The 22,543-nt window shown below is 37.4% G+C and overlaps 1 protein-coding gene across 13 annotated transcripts in view; it reads left to right on the top strand.

The window, feature by feature from the left end:
• Positions 1-22,543, top strand: part of ZFAT (zinc finger and AT-hook domain containing) — a 452,145-nt gene that overhangs the window by 31,262 nt on the left and 398,340 nt on the right. For 9 of the 13 annotated variants that reach the window (XR_009697705.1, XM_061172121.1, XM_061172116.1 and 6 more), the window contains 5 exons: positions 7,486-7,544; positions 8,306-8,395; positions 13,735-13,805; positions 16,157-16,192; positions 16,953-17,072. The gene's annotated coding sequence lies outside the window, so the exon portion shown is untranslated. Of the gene's footprint in view, positions 1-1,857; positions 1,882-2,238; positions 2,276-7,485; positions 7,545-8,305; positions 8,396-13,734; positions 13,806-16,156; positions 16,193-16,952; positions 17,073-22,543 lie in introns of those variants that run through there. The other 4 variants (XM_061172110.1, XM_061172109.1, XM_061172111.1 and 1 more) reach the window with 4 other exon arrangements.

Raw genomic sequence — 22,543 nt, 5'->3', positions numbered from 1 at the left:
ACTTGTGGAGAAAAAAAAAAAAAATGTGTGTGTTTAATCTTGAGAACTGGTGCTTCAGGAGAAGTAGCCCCAAGAGGACGAGAGAGGCCAGGTAGAGACGGGAAGTTCCTGAAGGTCCTGGAATGCCTCTGAAATTCCAGAGATTTTTAGAATTTGCTGGCAGTGGTTCTTACATTTAATTTTACTTCCAAATTTGAGGATTTCCTCTTCGTTGGTACAAGTGTACTGATCGGGCCACATATGCTTCATAGAGGTATCGGTGGTAATATTTTCTTAATCAGAGGAATGCAAAGAGACGAGGGATTTCTGAGAGGCAACTTAGCAACACTTGGGCCAGTAGAAGGTGTACTGAGATCAGAGTATGGGAGAGACGTTCCTGAGGCGAACTTAACTGAATTATGAGTTGAGGGAGGAGATGGGGAGAGGCTCGAGGAGGGGGAAGAGAAATGAGGAAAAGGAAGGCTACAGCTAAGCTTTGAGCTCCTCAGAGGTGTATTGTTAACTTTGTCTTTTGCCCAAAACAGGAATCTCCTTCCTGAGGAAGAATGGGTGATTGATGCATCGTCAAGGCCATCAGCTGGGTTCCTCTAAATGCAAGTTCAGTTGTTTTGAAGAGAGGGATATAGGAAGATGAGAGGCTGTAAAATCAGCCACATTTAGATCGGGAACATTTACAAGATGTTTGCTTACATTGCCATAAATTATTTCAGTGAAAAGAATGTCACTTCTGCCTTTTCCCTTGGAGTTTAAACTTTGTCTCAAAATACTTTTTGATTTGACTTTTGCCTCATTTATGTCAGTCATTGTAAGTCCTGCTTTAAACCGAGTTTTCAGTTCATGTAAACATCCTACACTCAGCTGTAATACATGGATCGGCTGGGAGGTGGATGTTTACTTCAGCTGACTTGGAATATCAACCATTAACATTGATGCAGGATTTGGCAAAAATAGTACACAGAGGCTTGATTTCTTTTTTAAAGTAATAACTATAAATTTTAATTACTGTCATATCTTTTCAGTTGTGTTATTGTATCTCTAACATGACATGGCTCTGGGGTTTGGGGCAAAAGAATATCTTGTTTGGTCGGTGACATCACATTTGTAGCCCTTTCAGTGTGCTCTGACAAGCAAGGGCTCTGATATTAGACATGTGTAGCCATCTGGGCTCTGCCAGTCAATTTGGTATGTGATTTGGAGGAGGGAAGGACGCTGTTTCACACCTTGGTTTTTTTCTCTTCTGCAAAAATAGGTATGGTATCCACTTCACAGGATTGTTGTAAGGATCGACCTCTGTGATGAATGCAAAGTGGTTCATTAGTCAGTTCCTGTCACGTTAAGTCCTGATAAATGCTAACATGCTAGCTGTTGTTAATGCCAGCTATAATGCCTAATAATAGTACATAGCATATTTTAGGTGTTCAGTAAATAATTGCTATTATGTTTAAAGTAGATCTAACTCATTTTTATTTTAGCAATAAAGATGATACCAACTTTCTGATTTAATGGAAATGGTTTGAATCTTTGAAATCACTGTAATTTAGTGGTAGAGTTTTGAAGCCCAGCTTCTTGAACTCATATCCTGGTACTGCCACTTACTAGCTATGCTATTTTGGGGAAGTTATTACTCTCTCTGTTTCTTCTATCTGCTAAATTGGGATTATAAGAGTACCTACCTAATAGGATTGTTATGAGATTAAATGGATTAATATTATAAATGAGTTAATACCAGTAAAGTGTTAGAATAATTCATGGTACATACTAAGCTCCTGAAAAATGGTAGCTATTATTATTGTTATTACTATTATTATTATTTTAAACATGTGTTTGTCATCCTTTTTTTTCAGAGTATAGTTGTGCCATACATTTGTAAATAAAGACAAGGTAATACCTGATAACTAGTTCTAGGTATGAATTGTTTGATTTAAATGATACTTTCATGTTTCATGCTTTTAATGAAAACACTCTACTTAAAATTAATTTTCTGTAACTTTGTTTTTCAACTCCATGAAATCAGCTCTACTTTTCTTTTTTTGGTGACACATCCACATTCTGTACAGGTAAAACACAAAGCAAACAACAACCACAAAATGAAAATGACTTAAGTACATATTATTCTTTCTAGCAGCTTGGCAAGTATCCATAAACTCTTATCTGTGCCTAAATCCAGAATTAGAATTCACGTTTGCTGCTTCTCCTCTGGAAGATGTCTATGTGTTATGAAAAATTCACAAATAAAAAATGTGAAGTCAAGGCAGGGAGACTTGTTCTTGAATAGGTGGGTGCGATCTTTCTAATTGTATTCTATTTGTTCAATATACTAAAGTTTTAAAATTTTCTTTTTATTAAGTGGGATCTATTCTGTTATGTACTTGGATGTAAAATGTATATTTCAGTGAGTTCCACATGTTCATTTAAAACTTGTCAAGTGCTTAGGTTATTTTCTAATTTATAATACTTCAAGAGAAATATTGTGGTGCATTATGGAAGCATTATATAACCTAAGGGTAGTTTTATGAAATATATTTTTTCAGATTAAGCATATGTGAGAGTTCCCCATCAGTTTACCTTTGAACCTCAGTGAACAAAATATAAAATTTTTCTTTCATATTCTCCAATATGAAAAAATATTTAACATATTATGTGGTTTAGGCTCCCAAATGGCCTGTAAGTTAAATTCCTAATTTATAGTGTTTTTTAATTTGTTGCGTTTTTTCTTTTGTTTAATAGCCCTGTATCTATATCTTTATATTCCATACTTTCCTGATTCTATTATGGGGTCTTTGCTCATTTGGGCTATCAGCTTTGCCTCACTTTATCACTTAGAAAAAACTCCACATGAAAGTTGAGTTATAGTTAAGTGAAAAATTTTTTTTCACTTTATCTGCTTTTAGTTAATACAGTAAATGATTCTGTTATACTGAGCTGTCTCCCACCCTTTAGAAAATACATGCCTTGATTTCTTTAAAAACCATACATTTATTAGAAATGTAAAAGAAATTTTTTTCTGATGAACATGCGCTTATCAGTTTTAAATGTTACAGAATCTGGGTAAATGTTAAAATGTCCCCATTTTTCCCCCTTATTTTCCAACTGTCATTTTTTATTTGATTGATAGAGCACATAATATAAAGTTGGATTTTTCAATAATATTTGAATATGTTCCGAAATTAAACTCCAACTATTTTCTATCAAGTTTGAGGATTTGATATCGCTCCTCATAATTATTTGCTATGCATTTGGCGTAAATTATTTAACTTCTTCCTGTTTCATTATATCTTTCTCATTTCATCGGTTCCCAATAGTAGGATTTTATGGTTCCAAACAAATGTGTCCTATGGCTTCAGTAATCGAAAAATGTCAGTTAAAATGGGGAATCTGATACGCATGAGTTTACCTTCTAGTTCTATTCATTTCAGTTTTTTAAAAAAGCAATTCTACCATTAACATTAGCCTTAACTTCCTTTAATTTTATGGAAAAGAACACATCCCGAGGGTGTTTGTATAATTTAATACACATTATTCCTGTGAGGCTGAGTAAAACTGTTCCGGGAATCAAAATCTTAGCAGTAGAACCTGTTCAGTCACTTAACTGTCTGTCTTGGGACTAACCAGATGCAATTATAACTGGCTTAAAAGTTCTGACCTTTTCCTTGCTTATTTCAAAGTGATTCTTTAAAGGCTGTTAAGCTATGTGTTTAGTATTTGTCCTACTGTCTAAAAATATTTAAAAACAGGGTTTGGGCTGTTTGTTTTGTTTTTTAAAAGTAGTTTGAGAAAGTTTCTTTGCTACTTGTTCTTCATGCAAATTTTATAGGAGTTCAAATTCCCTGGGGAAATAAGGGTTTTTGCAGGGTTTCTTTGACTGAAAAAGTATAAAAGGTCACTAAAGGTATATAGTTGTCTTAATTTTGACATAAATTTTCCTTATACTATAGGTTATCTCTGAAAATTTTTGTTTTGGGTATCCTGTTTATATTTAATAATTGTTGTTTAAAATTATGTAGTAATATAGTCAGTAGCACAAAAAGATTACATGTTAACCAGAATACTGGGTTATATTCAAGTAAAGGTATGAGTATGAATGAGAAACAGAGTTTGGGAACTGGGTACTGGCAAATCCTTCATTTTCAGATAACTTTCTTTGTTTTTTTTTTTTTTTTTTTTTGAAGTTAACAATAACTCCTTTTTAAAAAATATTTATTAATTCATTATTTATTTATTTATTTTGGCCACACCAGGTCTTAGTTGTGGCGTGCGGGCTTCTTAGTTGTGACATGCAGACTCGTAGTTGCGGCCCACATGTGGGATCTAGTTCCCCGACCAGGGATCGAACTCGGGCCCCCTGCATTGGGAGCACAGAGTCTTACCCACTGGACAACCAGGGAAGTCCCTTCAGATAACTTTCTAAATGTGTGGTCATTCATTCTGTAATATTTAGAGTAAACGTGAAGAGTATATAAAAATATTCTCTTCACATTCACATACCACGGCCTGCCTTTTTCTTACACTCTGAATTATTAACAGTGGTGATCCTTCCAAGCTCTGTTGTGTTTTTACACACATATACCTTGGTGATATGGGTGGGATTTATAATACCATGAAATCATACTGTATATATATCTTATACTTTTTTTCATGCATTGGAGAACTTTCCATATCTATGCATCACATATTTTTTTTTTAGTTCCATATATAAATATACCATAATGTACTTTTTTCCCTATTGGTGGAGCCATAGGTTGCTCCAGTATTTCACTGTTTTAGGCAGTCTTGCAAAATACAGAATATTTTGATTCATATTTTGTGTGATTATTTCTACAAAACCATTTGTAAAGGTATAATTGCTGTGTCAAGGAACATGTCTATTTAAAATACTTACAGATACTGCAAAATTATTCTCCAAGGAGTCTGTGCCAGTTTATACTTTCGCTAGCCATGTAAGAGAGTGCCTGTTTCCTCACATCCTTGCCCCAAAGCATTACCATTCATGTTCATTTTTGCTGATCTGATGGTTGCAAAGAAGAATCTGTTTTTATTTTCATTCCCTTGTCTAAGAGTGAAGCTAATATCTTTTCACATTTTCATTGGTTTTCTTTCTTTCATTTTTATTTTTTTGATTGTATGTTCATGTCCTTTGCCCATATTTCTTTTGGTTTGTTAATTTGTTCTTATTGTTTTTTAGGAACTGTATGTATTTTGGATTTTTTTTTTTCTTTCTAAGTTATTAAATGTGTTGCAGATACTTCCTCCTAATCTGTCATATGCTTTTTAAAACTTTATTTTAAATCATTATGTAATTTTTGGTAACTTCTGGGTTTTGTTGTCTTAGGAAGGCCCATTCTACCCTCAGTATTATAAATACATTATGCTGGGGACTTCCCTGGTGGCGCAGTGGTTAAGACTCTGTGCTCCCCATGCAGGGGGCCCAGGTTCGATCCCTGGTCAGGGAACTAGATCCCACATGCATGCCGCAGCTAAGGAGCCCATGTGCCGCAACTAGGGAGCTGGCGAGCCACAACTAAGGAACCCTGGAGCCGCAATTAAGGAGCCCTCATCATTTCAAATTTTATTTTTAGTTACCCAAAGATTTCTTTTAAGACATTTATTCTGATCAATTTTTTTAAATCATAAAACTCATATAAAAAGGAAAGTCTGTTCTATCAGTTCTTCATCTTTGCGTTAACAGTCCTTAGACCTTGGGTGTTCCCCTGAGTTTGTCACTCATTTTAATACATCTGTCATTATTACTGTCTGAGTATTCATAAATACCACCGTGTATATGGAACACCTATTACGGTACAGGTACTTATTACTTTCGTAATGTTCTCATCTAACCCTTGCAGCAGCCCTTTAGGTTTAGGGTAAGTGTTATTAGTATACTTTACAGTTCAGGAAACTGGGGCTCAGGAAAGTTAAGTTGCTTATAATCACAGAGCAGTTAAAGTGATGGAGATCCCTGACCTCAGAGCAAGTGTCCTGGGTACCATAAGTGGTTCATATATGCAGGCTGTGGGTCTCAGGCATTTGTGGAGATTAAAGAAATAAATGCATGGGAGAGATCTACCCTCAAATATACAGTCAATCTAGAAAGGAACATCTATAATTTTTTAAAGGTGTGTGATTAAGTGTGTGATTCTAATTTTCATACCTTTCAGAACCAGTGTATGCTGTGCTACCAAATAAATGCTCACTTTTGTCCTTTTCTTATTAATAAGTTTGCTGATATTCTTTGGCTCCTGTCAATTTTCATATTGTTACTGTTGTAGAATCAATAGGATTTAATTGGGTCTTCACTTTAAGGTGGGAAATAAACGCAGTAGTACCGAGAATGTTGCATATCCATTCTCTCCATCTGTGTGTTAAACCTAAACCACAACAGGTTTACTGTGCTCATGCGCACTAGCCATGAGCAGAGTCATCTACATTAGAATTCCAGTCAGTCTGTTTTTTTTTTTTTTTCAAAGTCTTAATAGTCGTCCACCTTGAACCTTTAAAGTATGTTTTTAAAACTGCACATATAATAAGAATGATAGTTTTTTTAAAAAATCTGATATCATTATAATTTATTAGGAAAAGTGCAAACATGTTAATAGAAGCATTGATAGAAGAGACGAACAAAATTTATGGAAGAAAAATTTTAAAAATAGACAAATGAATAATTTTCAGTCTCTTTAGTAATCAAAGACATAACTGGGCAGATAATATTTTTTGTGTAAAATTAGCAAAAAATCTAAAAAATTATAATATTCAGTGTTATTAAAGATGAAAAGAAATTAGTGCTCGTGATACACTGTAAGTAGGAAAATTCTAGCTGGAGTTTTGGAAATATATATAAAAAGTTTATTTTTTAAAATATCTTTTATTTCAAAGATTCCATTTATAGAATATATTTTAAGAAAATTTACGTATGCATTAAAGGTAAAAATGTTGATCTGCATTTTTAATATGAAAAGATATCCAAAACAGATTAATAAGAGCAAAAAGTAAGTTATAAAATAGAATAATGATAGAGTTTTATTATGACCCTAAGGAAGTTATTTCAGCTTTTTGTTTCCACGTAAGCATTTAAAGTCTTCGTTTCAAACTAAACAATGAACAGTTTGTACTGTTTACTTATGTTTAAAAAAACGATTGAACAGATCCCAGGCAGCTCAGACAGGGCAGGTAGAAGGCTCCGAGGGCTGACATTAGGAAAACTAATCCAAGTGCTTAGAAAACTTGATGTAGCCATGCCATACAGGAATGTGTACTGTACAGTTGTAGGTAGAGCTCTCGGTAGACCAGAGTACCAGTCTTTTCTGAAGTTTTCAGGATATCTGGGATTTGAATTCATACCTTGTATTTATTTTCGTATGTAATAGGTTGAGTATGTAAGAAGCAGTGTTCATAAAAGCTGGCAAACCTGTTTTACTTGTTTCTCAGTCTTTTCAGATCATTGCTTATAAAACACTGACATTTACAGTAAATATCTTGTTTTAAATACAGGCTAACCCTATCAAACCGTGTGTCCTTGTGCTGCACTCATTTAATGACCTCGCCCTTTGGTAAGTTGGCATGTGGTTTGAGGTGGCTTTCGGTGATGGAGAGTTTGAAGGAGTTAAAGGGAAAAGCAGGAAGAGAATAACATTTTCAGGGAAACGTGATCATACAATGGACAAGCCCTTGAGAGAATAAGAGATTATCTCTATCTTTATTATGTGACCTTTGGCTAATTCCTGAAGCATACTCACTTCATATGCCTTGTATGTAAATGAGAACATTACAGTTTTATAAGTCCCTTTATCTCTGTGACTCCAGTGATCTGTTTGTGTATGTCAGTAGCTCACAATATTTAGCAGATTGAGTTCTAGGTTAAACCACCTGGATTCATCTGTAAAATGGGGTTACCTATCTCCTAAATTGCAGTGATAATTTAATTAGATAATCCAGATAATCACTTAGCACACTATCTGGCACATTACTAAGCCCTCAGGAAATAACTCACTCTTCAAAACTCAGTTCAAATGTCTTAGTATTACCTGGATCTTGGACCTTCCAGGTAAAATGGAGAGAGGGTTCTTCTCTTTGTGTCATAAATATGTCTTTTACTATCTTCTAGTTTAGCACTATCACTGGTACTAAAATTATCACTAATTTATTTACATGTGTAGTTCTCCTTTTAAATTATGAGCCCCTTGAAGACAGAAACAAGTTTGTCTTCATAAATTCAGTGTCTGACATGATAAATTTTGTTGAAAGAAGAAAATTTTATTCTTGTTTTTATTTTATTTTTATTATTATTATTAATTTTTTTTTTTTTTTTTAGTTGCGGCATGCAGGATCTAGTTCCTGGACCAGGGATCGAACCCGGGCCCCCTGCATTGGGAGCGCAGAGTCTTAACCACTGGGCCACCAGGTAAGTCCCTATTCTTGTTTTTAAATACGGTCCCCTCCTTCTCTCAATGGAAGATAAGCTTGGAGCAAAGGTGTCTAGTAGAAATGTTCTCAAAAATCCTGGGCATGTTCTCAAAACACTTTTTTTTTTTAACAGCTATTTAATTGCCACTGTACTGCCAAGGATTAAATCAGTTTTTTACTTTGCTTCTTCACAGTGTTTTCCTTATAAAAAAAGTAAGAAAATGACTGCCAGGTGGAGAAAACTGTCCACTAAATAATTGTATAAAGGCATCATAATGGCAGTATAAAAGAGTTGATCTTGGAATCAAGGCCTTGGGTTCATGTTATAGCATCTGCTACTTTCTAGCCATATGACAGTGATCAATGATTTTATCTCTCTGGCTCTACAAAGTGGGAGTACTTCATGTTACTTGTAACAGCAAGAAAAATAGACCACAGGGTGTGAAGGGTTACAGTTAGTCCTCTGGTAGTGCTCTGGTTTCACAAGTCTTTTCTAAAGTTCTTAGAATGATTAATAGGAGGTAATATTCATGCAGTACCAGCACTATGCCTGCTTAATAGAAGACACTCAATTATTTCTTGAGTGGAGTTAGTTTCAGTTGATACTGTACCCTTTTAATTTGAAAAAAGCCAACTTATTTTACCATGTACACAATTGTTTACTGTTAAAAGTGTTTAAATTAATTGTACCCTTAGTTACATGTTGAAAAACAGAACTGAAATGTTAAGTGGTGACCAAGTAATTATACTTCCATCATGCTAATGTTGTAGGTAAGAATAAACAAAAATCAAACAGCAAAGGCATACCCAAGAATTAAGTTGCACAATTAAAGGTTAATATCTTCTCAACACAAAAATGCAGGTCTCTACTTCATCCTACTCTCCTACAGTTAATTTTTGATAACTCGAGACACATACTGAAAACATTAAAGCCAACTAGGTCTTCACTGATTACATTTTCCTTAGAAAAAGTGGAAGTGTAGAGAGAATTATTCTTAGTACTACTGATACAGATAAAATTGGCTGGTTATTAGATGCCTTTCAGTGTAGTCGTTATGGTATATGAAGCTCTGTTGCCTATGAAAGTTTTGTCCAAATCACTTCCCAGTTGACTCAAAATCCCCCACTTGTAAGTTCTCTTTTCCCTGTTCTTACTGGTTTTCTACCTTCATACCTTTTTACGAAATAAACATTTTCTTCCAGCTCTGTTTGTGTTTTCTTCATTTGTTCTGCTTTTCAAAGTGCATCAATTAGTGATTGAATTTTACTGCAGTGTAATAGAAAACTGCAAATCAGTGGCTTAAAATGGTGGTTTATTGTTTTACCTTCTCACATAGTTTGTTTCCAGGAATCTTGGTGGCATGGCAGACTGAATTCGCATAAACCTTGCTACCACCACCATCCCATAGCTCCAAACTCAGAAAGATGCCAAATAAAACATAACATATACACGCAGCTGACTGCAAAAGAAAAGAAAGGAAATACCAACTGCCAGAAGTGAAGAGAAAACAAAGCCAAAGTAGTAAACGGAGGCACTGAAAGCAACTCTGACCTGCAGGATTATCATCTTGGCTGAGAGCCTCACCAGGGAACTCTTGGACTTTTAACAGTGAGACATGACCTGACAATTCAGGGAGGGTGAGACTGAGACCTCTGCAGGAAGCCAAGACCCTAGAAGGTACTGCAGCCTCAGGAAGGGGGGCGCAGAGCTCTGCACAGCAGCCTGGGGGCTGCAAAGCAGCTTCTGAACCTAAGACTAGGTGGAGGGAAAGGAAGATTTCCATGACAAAGAGCTGAAATGTCCGTTACAGTCTTGCTCTCACAGTATCCAAGCTTAGCTTAAAAATTATTGTGACCACCTCCTTAATGTGCAGGGCACAGTAAGGTGCTGGTGGTAAAGCAATGAATAAAACAAATTTCTGCCCTCTTGGGGCCTCTCTTCTAATGTCACTGGGAAGAAATTTACTATTATATATTTCAGACACTTGATAATTTTTGAAACGACAGGAATAAGCTAGAATACAGCATAAAAGAGATGGGAAAAAAATGAAAGATTCACACAAGTAAGATCCAGTGTACATATATATTTTAGGAGTTTTAAGCAGGAGGAAATAGAACGGGGGGTGAGGCAATTATGAACTGACCTAAGGCAATGTATTCGTGTACAACCCTTGGTAGATAATAGTACCCACTGAATACCCACCCACCCCAAACACACTCCTGCCCCCAGATCGCCCCCTAACAGCCAGGTTATAATGAAGGCAGTTTCTCACCAACTTCTGTCACCAATACAGATATTAAGTAAGCAAAAAAAAAAAAAAAAAACTTACTGCCTGTTCTGCAGGCTTAAGGAAGTTGTTATCTGCCCTTTGAGATGCTCTAACCACCTTGCCTGAAAGTTCCCTTCAAGAAGCAGAATTCTGTTACCCTTAACAAAACCTGTGTTCATGGCTGGACACTGAGGACCTTTCAGGGGATTATATTAGGACCTCTTCCCAAAGGGTAAGGGCTACAGACCAAGCTGGATTCTTCGTCCTGTTCTTGCAGGGTGGGTGTGCAACTCCACTTTTAGCCAATCCACATAATCTTGAAAACCTTTAACCATCAGGGGCCAATTTTTGAAGTTCATCATTCTAGTTAACAGGCCACTAATTTCACCAATATAAATTTCTGACCTTTAGTATGTAAATTAGCAAAGCATTATATGTTGGTCAAGAGACAGACAACAGTACCTAGGCAAGTTGCCTCTGGATTATGGATTCTCTAATTAGAGTGTGAGCTGATCATCCTGGATGGTACTTTCTTGGTCAGAATACTAGCAGGACCTATGTGACAACTTTACATGAGTGACTCGTGCCACAAATGCTGGATTATTTAACTGTAAATTACAGATATCTTAACAGCTACATTGGAAGAGATAAGTGGCTAAGAAGCTTCCAGAATTGATCAAAGACATTGTATCAGGAATGATATTTGTCTTGTAACAGAACCAAAGTAACAACGGTGCTTAAACTGTTAGGGTTTACTTTTTTTTCACATGTTGGCTGTCCAGGTGTCCAGTACAGTAGCTCCACAAGATCAGTGGGGCTCCAGGCTTTTTCTGTTCTTTACTTATGACCCACCATCTTTAGTGCGTGGTTTCCGTCCTCGTGAAGAGATGGCAGCTGCGGTGCTCACATTCCAGATAAGAAAGAAGAGGGGGCTTCCCTGGTGGCGCAGTGGTTGAGAATCTGCCTGCCAATGCAGGGGACACGGGTTCGAGCCCTGGTCTAGGAAGATCCCACATGCCACGGAGCGACTAGGCCCGTGAGCCACAATTACTGAGCCTGCGCGTCTGGAGTCTGTGCTCTGCAACAAGAGAGGCCGCGATAATGAGAGGCCCACGCACCGCGATGAAGAGTGGCCCCCACTTGCCGCAACTAGAGAAAGCCCTCGCACAGAAACGGAGACCCAACACAGCCATAAATAAATAAATAAACCCAAAGTTAAAAAAAAAAAAAACTTTAAAAAAAAGAAGAGGCAAGGGCAAGACACACTGCAAATATGACAAAATAAAGACTTTCCAGGAAAAATAAGAATTTACCAGTAGGCATACACTGGAAGAAATGTTAAAGGATATTCTTCAGGCGGATGCAAAATGACCCCAGATGAAATCTAGAAATGAGGGAATAAATGAAAAGCAATGGAAATGGTAGATGTGTAAATGTAAATATAACTAAAACTGTGGGATTTAAAATATCTGTAGAATTAAAATGCATCATATAATAACAAAAGACACAGGGAGAGTAAATGGAGTTAGTGCTATCAGGTTCTAGCAATTGGTAAGTGATAAAATTAATACTGTTATTAGACTGTAAAGTCAAGGAGGCATGTTATAATCTTGAGTTGAGCACTAAAGAACAATAGAATGTGTATCTAACACTTTAATAGAGGATAAAATATAAGAAGGCAAGAATGGAAAAGGGAACATAAAACAGGTAGGTAGGTCAGATTTTTAAGTTGCAAAATATAAACCCAAACACGTAAAGTGATTCATTACTTGAATTAAAGTTGAAAAATTATCAGCTGAATCAATATCCCACTACACACTTCTTACAAGAGACACAACTCTAAGATCACATAAAACAACCAAATGGAAACAGTGTAACTATAGTTTTATCGGGCACAGAGATTTAAGGCAAGAAGCATCTCTAGAGATAAAAAGGACATTTTAAAGTGGTAAAGGAATTAATGCACACAAACCACACAATCCTAAATGTGTTTGTTCCTAGGACAAATGTAAAATATATAAAGCAAAAGTGACAGGAGAGGGGAAATAAGTAAATCCCTAATTATAGTTAGTAACTTTTGCACAGCTTCTGCAATAGCTGATAGAATACTCAGACCAAAAGCAAAAAAAAAAAAAAAAAAAAAAAAATCGGAATACAGAAGATCTTAACAATACCATTACTAAACTTCAACTAATTTATGTATGCAGAACACTTGATCAAAAAGGCATAATTCAGTTTCTTCAAGTAAACATGAATCATCTACCAAAGTTGACCCTATGCTGAGTCATAACACAAACCTCTACAAATTGTGAAAGAACAAAAGCCTTCATTCTGTATTCCCTAACACTGGAATTAAGCTAGAAACCAGTAACAAAAAGATGGCTAAAGAAACCCCAACTGCTTGGAAATTAAGTAATACATTTGAAAACAGTGTCTGGGTCAAAAAAAAACATTTTAAAATATGTTGAAGTGAACAGTAACAAAGATACTAAAACTTGTTTCAGCTAAAGCAGTGTATGTAGGGAAATTTATAGCCTTAAGTGTGTATATTAGAAAAGAAAAAAGGTTGAAAATCAATGACCTAAACTATTTTCAGGAAGCTAGAAAAAGAAGAAGAATGAAAAATAAAAGATTTAAGGTCAATGAAATAAATAGCGTACAACAGAGAAAGTCAACAAAGCGAAAAGTTTGGTTCATTGAAGTCTAATAGCAATAATAACCGCTATTGTTTAACATTATATTTGAGATCCTAGCCAGTGAAATGAGGCCTGAAATAACAGCATAGGTTTTGAAAGGAGGAAATAACACTATTTATAGACAACTGCTATTGTGCATAGAAAATTCAAAGGAATCTATGAGCAGAATAATTTATCAAGGTCGCTGGGTACAAAGTCAATATACAAAGACCAATTGATGTCAGAAACAAAGAAATAGAAGTTGTTAAAATGATACAGTTTACCCTAGCGTAAAATATCAAATACCTAAAAATAAATTTTTGAAAGAAAATCATAATATTGAGAGAAATTTGAAAAGATATAAATGTTTGGCTTGTTATCTAACTTCACAGTTACCAAAATCCCAGCAGGATGTTGAGAAATCAACCAGCTGACAGAAATGCAAAGGACAAGACTATCCAAGGTAAACAAACAACAACAAAACTGAAAATATTTCACCAACAGATATTAAGACCTGTTATAAAGCTATAGTTATAATTATGACTGTAAAGTTGGTTGGCATAAGGATAGATAAGTAGACCAATGTAACAGAAAGCCTAGGCACAAATCCACAAATATAGATGATCTGATTTATGACCAAGGGACATCATTGCAATGGGTGAAAAGATGGTCTTTTCAATAAATAGTGCAGAGTCAGATATCCATATGAGAAAAAAAAAAAAATATCTAGACCCCTTCCAGACACAAGGCAGAAAAATCAGTTCCATATGGAATATAGTCTAAATGTGAAAGGAGAAATAAAGAAAACATAGGAGAATATCTTAATGATTTGGGGCTGGCAACAATTAAAGCACGTAGAAGCATAAAGGGAAAAAGATTTTAAGCTAATCTATGGTGATAGGATCAGATAGAGGTTATCACTACCCTGGCAAAAGTTTTTTTCTTCAATAAAAAAGACAATATCATAAAAGAAATAAGATATGAATAAGGATATAGTTCTAGATTTTTTAATGACAAAACTTGTGAATTTATGTGGATAAATTTGAAATTTTAGTTATTTTTTAAATGAGGATCGTTGTGTGTATATAAAATAACACTAAATCTGAATCTTTTTAAAAATCTACTCCCAAGTAATCCACCAGATCTAAATGGCTTATGATGTGGTCTGTTAAACCTTTAAGAAACAATCCTTATAAATATTGCAGTAGAGAATTTTTAGAAAGGGGGAAGGATGGGGGAAGCTCAACTGTGATACTAAAGTCAAATGGGATATGTGAGTAAAAAAATACTATACTTCAGTCTCTTATGAACATGGCTGAACTAGCCTGAATATTAGCATTTCAGATTCACCAATTAAAATTCACTCATTGTGACAAAGTAAAATTTATTGCCAAAATGGGAGAATGGTATGCATTGGAAAATCTTTTCATATAATATGCCACATTAATAGATTAAAGAGAAAAACCATACTATCATCTCAATGAATGCAGGAGGAAACAACAAAATGCAACACTCATTTTAAAAATCAACCAAATGAAACATCCTCTTGGTAGATTATGAATAGACCGAAGCTTCCTTAGTATGATAAACGATAACTAAAAACCCATGTTTAACATGACGAGTTAATGGTATAACTTTAGAGATGTTCCTTTAAAGTCAGCAATAGGACAAGGATGGCTATTGTGCATCTGTTTCACATTGCACTGAGATCTTGGCCAGTGCAGTAAGATTAAAAGAAGAAATAGGCATATGGATTGGAAAGTAAGAAACAATTACTGTTAGTGGGCAAGAAAATTATTTGAAAGTTCAAGGGAAATTACAAAGTATTATAACTAATATGAAAGTTGAGGGTTTGGGGATGTAAGACCAATATGCAAGAATAAGTAGTGCTCCTTTCCACTCAAAACAGTCTATTTAGGGTCTTCACTGGTGGCGCAGTGGTTAAGAATCCGCCTGCCAATGCAGGGGACACGGGTTCGAGCCCTGGTCTGAGAAGATCCCACATACCGCGGAGCAACTAAGCCCGCGCACCACAACTACTGAGCCTGCGCTCTAGAGCCCGCAAGCCACAACTTTTTTTTCATTACTTTAGTAAAATTGAAATTACACATTGCTTACAACAACAGTTCCACATGTAAGTCTTTTTACAACACTAAAGTTCTGCATCATACTTAGGTTTAGAAATTATTGAACACTTGAAGCTTGTTATAGACATTTGTAGCAGGGAAATAGAAGATTGAAGTGCTTTTTCCAAAATCTGGGAAACCACACTGATGTTTTCATTGATTAAAAAAAAAATAGCTCTTGATAGAAAAAAAGTCTAATATTTTGTTTTAAATCCAGCTACCTTTGAAGATATTAACAATAAATACAGTTTGTGAGCTACCAGTGTCTCCTACATTGGTCATGCTTTGACTTTACACAATTACGTAAGACATTGCATAACTTTGACATTCATTCAGACGAAGGTTGCAGTTCAGATTAAGAGAAAATATGTGTACAAATTAATTTGACAAAAGAAGTTCCTTCATATGTAATAGCAGAAAAACACAACAGAGCAACATGTTGCTTGTGATAAAATATGTATACTCAAATTTAATATCTCTTTAAGACCTTTGCTTTAATCTGTTAGTGTCTAACACAGATTTTATATTTAGTTCACTAGTTGTAAATTCACTTTCCTTATTAAGAAAGGCTGAGATTTTATAGTCCTACATCTAAATACCTAATTTTTATTTTATTTCTTTTTATTTTTAATTTTTTTATAAATTTATTTATTTATTTTTATTTGTTTATTTTTTTTGGCTGCACTAGGTCTCCGTTGCTGTGCGCGGACTTTCTCCAGTTGCGGTGAGCAGGGGCTACTCTTCGTTGCGGTGCACGGGCTTCTCATTGTGGTGTCTTCTCTTGTTGCAGAGCACGGGCTCTAGGCACGTGGGCTTCAGTAGTTGGGGCACGCAGGGTCAGTAGTTGTGGCTCACGGGCTCCAGAGTGCAGGCTCAGTAGTTGTGGTGCACGGGCTTAGTTGCTCCGCGGCATGTGGGATCTTCCTGGACCAGGGCTCGAACCCGTGTCCCCTGCATTGGCAGGCAGATTCTTAACCACTGTGCCACCAGGGAAGCCCTAAATACATAATTTTTAAGTCCAAGTGATAAACATTATAGATTGATTTCCTTTTTAAAGAGAGTCACATATTTCTAATTTCATGTTTTTATTTCTGAGAGAAGTTACCTATGTCATTAGTCCCACAATATGTTGTGTATTTATACACTAAGACATCCATAGGGATGTTTCTTACAGCAATGTATGAAGTAACAGGGGGGAAAAAAAGTAACTTACATGACCCTAGCACTAGAGTCTCCAGTCAAATCAAGTCTATGGCCTGTAAGCTAAGAATGGTTTTACAGGTGTGCAGTGAAGGACTTAGCAAGTCTGGCTTACTCAAACCCTGCACATTCCAAAGATAAGTCTGCCCCTTGACCAAGTCCCTGGGAGATAACCTTTAAGCTCTTGGTATATCCTGCCTTCTATGAGTGCCTGTGTTTACCTGGGGCCTTGAGCCACATCAGATAGATTATGCTAACAGTGATTTCTGGTGGGGGCATTGCAGTACGCAGGATCAGTTTGATCTCTGGAGGAGCTGGAAACTGAATAACTAAGGTCAGCCACGTGGATGCTCCATGACTGTGAGACCTGACCCTCACTGAAAGCCCTGGGCATGAAGTCTCAGGTGAGTTTCCCTAGTTCACAAGAGTCTATATGTGTTGTCCACGTCATTTCTGGGAGAATTAACTGCTGTCTGTCCATGCATCTCCAGAGAGGACACCTGGAAGCTTGTGCCTGGTCTCCTGGACTCTTCCCTATGTGCCTTTTACATTCGCTGATTTTAAACTGTACCTTTTTGCTATAAATTGTATCTGTCAGCATAACCACTTTTCTGACTTCTGTGAGTCATTGAACTAGAGGGTGGTCTTGGAGACCTTGACACAACATTAATTAAAGGATTCCTTTTTACAAAACTAATATGCAGGGACTTCCCTGGTGGTGCAGTGGTTAAGAATCTGCCTGCCAATGCAGGGGACACGGGTTCAAGCCCTGGTCCTGGAAGATCCCACATGCCACAGAGCAACTAAGCCTGTGCACCACAACTACTGAGCCTGTGCTCTAGAGCCCGCGAGCCACAACTACTGAAGCCCGCTGGCCTAGAGCCCGTGCTCCTCAGCAAGAGAAGCCACCACAATGAGAAACACACACACCACAACAAAGAGTAGCCCCCGCTCACTGCAACTAGAGGAAGCCCGCGCGCAGCAACGAAGACCCAACACAGCCAAAAATTAATTAATTAATTAATTAATTTTAAAAATATATGCAGTATGGACCATACGTGTCCTGCGAAGCTTAAAATATTTTCTATCTGGCCTTTACAGAAAACTTCTACCAACTCATGCAGAAATGTAGGAAATAAGTAGCCTATGTTATTTTCATACATTGAAATCATATCAGTTAAAATGGATGAATAGCGATATAAATAAAGCTCAAACTGTTTTAAGTGAAAAAAGTAATAGAAGGATAAAACAGTATGATACGGGCTTCCCTGGTGGCGCAGTGGTTGAGAATCTGCCTGCTAATGCAGGGGACACGGGTTTGAGCCCTGGTCTGGGAAGATCCCACATGCCGCGGAGCGACTAGGCCCGTGAGCCACAACTACTGAGCCTGCGCGTCTGGGGCCTGTGCTCCGCAACAAGAGAGGCCGCGATAGTGAGAGGCCCGCGCACCGCGATGAAGAGTGGCCCCCGCTTGCCGCAACTAGAGAAAGCCCTCGCACAGAAACGAAGACCCAACACAGCCAAAAATAAATAAATTAATTAATTAATTAATTTAAAAAAAAACAGTATGATACTATTTATGTAAGTAAAGCTATTGTTATGGGTAAATGTATATGTAAAACCTAAAAAAAACACTAAGGAGGATATCTCGAACTTTAAGATAGTTGTGAGCTCTGGGGAAAAAATGGAATGGAAGATAAGAGTTATTTGTCAGATTTTCATTCTTAAAAAGAGAGATTCAAGGGGGAAAAATAGGTCTCGTAAAACAAATGAAAAGGTTTTATTTTACTAATTTTTTTTGGCTTATTTCCACAAATCAGCTTGGAATTATAGAATGATTGTGCTAAAGACCTCAGCTGCTTCAAATTCCTCCAGTTCTCAGTTAAGAAACAGGTCTTGGTAGGTGAATTGCCCAAGGTCATGCTGAATTCTTGTTTGTTTAAAGAGGCGGTTCTGTAGGAAGTATGTTAGTGGTGGCAGGGTCAGTTATTTTGAACTGTGGAAACTTGAAAATTGATTCTCATAAAGACATAAGGGCTATGGTATACATTCCAGAGATATATCAAGTTCTCTTTTCAATTTTGTCAATCTATAAGCATTGTCTTCTCAGGGGTTAATTTCCTTTATGCTGGTGGTGAGCTGCTAAATCCACCCTTTACAATGGAGGAAATATACCTAATTTGTATTTCTTAAAAGAAAAATTTCCTCTTTGAAGCAGTCATAGTGATCATGCCAAGTTTAGTGTCCAGTGATATCTAGAAGATTTTAAGGGTATTAAAAAGTTAAGTACTATTAGGATCTTAAGTAATCATCAAATAAGAAAATGGTTTTTTAAATGCTTTGTAAACTGTAAATTAGGGTAAAGTGGTACTAATGTGAACCACACTGAATTCAGATTTCTAGTATATAAAATTTAATGATACCTTCCCTACCAACATTCAGGGAGTTACTGGGAGAATCAAATGAGATAATAAATGTTAAAAAAAAGAAACCTTTTATAAATGTCAAAATACTATGTAAATGAGTCGTATAAAAAAGTATTACCATCACCCTGGCTGTGATGACATTCATGTGGGCTAATTATAATTGTGAAGGGGGAAAAAAAAAAAACATGCTTTCTTGGTTTCCTGAGACCAGAGGTGAGCTGTCAGCTGTGAATAAGGCAAAGTGATTAACATTCATCTAGCTCTGTCTTTGTAGTCCATACCAGGTTACATGAGAGATGAAAGAAGACTAAGACACAGCTTATGCCCTTCTTTTCAATTCAACATTTATTGAGCACCTACTATGTGTGGAGGGGGGGAACCAAGAACTTGGTATATTAATTGTCCTCATATTTGCCTGATGAGGTATTATCCTTGTTTCTCACATGGAAACTGAGGCCCAGAGAAGTTAACTCAAAATCGAATGGATCCAGAGCTAGCATTTGAACCCATTGTTTCTGGCTTCAAAACACATTTCGAAAAGCAACCTACGAGGACTTCCCTGGTGGCGCAGTGGTTAAGAATCCACCTGCCAACGCAGGGGACACGGGTTCGAGCCCTGGTCCAGGAAGATCCCACATGCCGTGGAGCAACTAAGCCCGTGCGCCGCAACTACTGAGCCGGCGCTCTAGAGCCCGCGAGCCACAACTACTGAGCCTACGTGCGACAACTACTGAAAACTACGCGCCTAGAGCCCATGCTCCACAACAAGAGAAGCCACCACAATGAGAAGCCCATGCACCACAACGAAGAGTAGCCCCTGCTTGCTGCAACTAGAGAAATCCCACGCACAGCAATGAAGACCCAATGCAGCTAAAAAATAAATAAATTAATTTTAAACAGAGAAAAGAACAAAACAACCTACAAGAAAGCTAGGATCCAAAAGTTAAATAGTCTGGGGAAGGGAAACAGTAGTAGAGGAGATAAGTGAAAGACACTAGTGTGGGCAGGGGAGCAGTTAGGAGAGGTTTCTCGAAACAGGTAGGACTTTTAGGTGGCCCTGGAGGATAGCTGGAAATAGGAAGGTGAAGAAGAATGAACACTGTCAGCAAGGGAAAGTGGTAACTATGGTGACCACTCACTGGGTTCCCTACCTAGTTGAGCCCAACAGTGTGCGTCTTTGGGACGAGAACACTCACAAGGTGTGCTGCCTCTGCGGTCAGTTGTTTCCAGGACAAGAAATAGGCGTGGGTAAATGGGAGAGTTACTGAGGCAGCAGGGAGGAATGACGGAAGATTCTTCTCACTTCCAGAAGTCAAGAACAAGGCCCAGCCTCAAGGTCAGGATAGAGCCTATGCTGTAACTCTCATAATTTTGTAAACACACCACATCAGAGAACCATGTAAACATTTTGCAGATGGCAACTGACTTGAGTGTTTGCTTAAGTCTGTCATTTTATTTTTTAATTTATTTTTTCTTCCAGTTTTATTGAGGTATAATTGACGTCCGGCACTGTATAAGCTTAAGATGTACGGCATAATGACTTGACTTACATATACTGTGAAATGATAACGACAGTAAGTTTAGTTAACATCCATCATATCCTATAAATACAAAAAACAAAAAAAAACAAGCTTTTTCCTTGAGAACTTTTAGGATCTACAGTCTTAGCAACTTTCAAATATACCATACAGCAGTGTTAGCTATACACTGTACATTGCATCCCCAGTACTTATTTATCTCATAACAGAAAGTTTGTACCTTTTAAAAAATCCTTTATAAAGTAGTTATTGATGTGGGGTGGACAGGGGTTGGGGTTTGGAAACACTGGGGTAGAATTCAGTAGACCTGGATACTATACCTTTTCCCTTAGCATGAGTCACTGATTATATGCATTTATTATATGAGTGTATTGAGCCTCAGTCACATGTCCTACCTTTTGGGTCATGAATGTAAAATAACCAATATATGAATACTTTGAAATATATGAAGTTTGATGTAGATGTTGAGTTTCATGTTCCAGCAGCACTGACATCATTCCTACTGCAAAGATGATAATAGGGCGTTTATCATAACGTGCTCTAATATGGTTTTAAACGCTTTCCCCCCTAACTTTAAAAGGCTTATGGGGGGCTTCCCTGGTGGTGCAGTGGTTAAGAACCTGCCTGCCAGTGCAGGGGACACGGGTTCGAGCCCTGGTCTGGGAAGATCTCACATGCCACGGAGCAACTAAACCCGTGCGCCACAACTACTGAGCCTGTGCTCTAGAGCCTGCAAGCCACAACTACTGAGCCCACGTGCCACAACTACTGAGCCCGCATGCCACAACTACTGAAGCCCATGCGCCTAGAGCCTGTGCTCCGCAACAAGAGAAGCCACTGCAATGAGAAGCCCACGCACCGCAATGAAGACCCAACGCAGCCTAAAATAAATAAATTTATTTTCTAAAAAGGCTTATAAAATAGGTATCTATATATTTTTCATTTTGTTTGGCAATGACTTTTAAAGAGAACTAAATCATGTTCTGGTAGCCCGACTTTCCAAGTAAAAGTGGTATCTGGAGCCAAGGGAAACCTCACTTTGGACATAAGGCACTGTGAGTGTTGTAACTGCTCAATTTTTAGGTTTTTAATGACCAGATTAATGAAAGTATAGATGGTAACTTCCCCCACCCTGCGTGTTCTCTGCTGGTTACCAGAGTCAGGAGAGTATGTGAGTTACCAAATGAGTAGATTCCTTCACCTACAGTGTATCCTGCACTGTGTTTACCTGTCCAGCAGTGCTTTGTAACATTTTAACCCATATTCTACCCGCCAGCTTTCTTTATTTTTGTTGTTTTTGTTTGTTTGTTTTTTCCACCAGCCAGTTTTGTCAGATTTCACTTCTTGTAGTTTGTGTTGTTAAAAACAGCCCATAGGTTTTTCATGATCTAAACTTTTTTTTTTTTAATTTAATTAATTAATTTATTTTTGGCTGCGTTGGCTCTTTGTTGTTGCGTGCGGGCTTTCTCTAGTTGCGGTGAGCGGGGGCTACTCTTCCTTGTGGTGGGTGGGCTTCTCATTGCGGTGGCTTCTCTTGTTGCGGAGCACAGGCTCTAGGCACGTGGGCTTCAGTAGTTTTGTCACGCAGGCTCGGTATTTGTGGCGCACGGACTTAGTTGCTCCGCGGCATGTGGGATCTTCCCGGACCAGGGCTCAAACCCGTGTCCCCTGCATTAGCAGGCGGATTCTTAACCACTGGGCCACCAGGGAAGCCCTGATCTAAACTTCTGTTGAGACCCATTCCTGCTGAGATTCACTGCCCTGTGGGGAATGAGACAGAAACGAGACCGTCTCTGTCACTCAAGCTTCTGAACATTGGAGGAGAAGGATCATACTCCTTGACTTAGCACAGACGCTTCATTATCTAGACCAGTGGTTTTCAAATATTTCTTCTAACGGAACATATTCTTT

This window comes from Eubalaena glacialis, chromosome 17, assembly GCF_028564815.1.
Source record: "Eubalaena glacialis isolate mEubGla1 chromosome 17, mEubGla1.1.hap2.+ XY, whole genome shotgun sequence".
In the NCBI taxonomy this organism is placed as follows: Eukaryota; Metazoa; Chordata; class Mammalia; order Artiodactyla; family Balaenidae; genus Eubalaena; species Eubalaena glacialis.
Note: the sequence above shows the minus strand (reverse complement) of the source record. Positions and strands in the feature narration are given on the sequence as shown.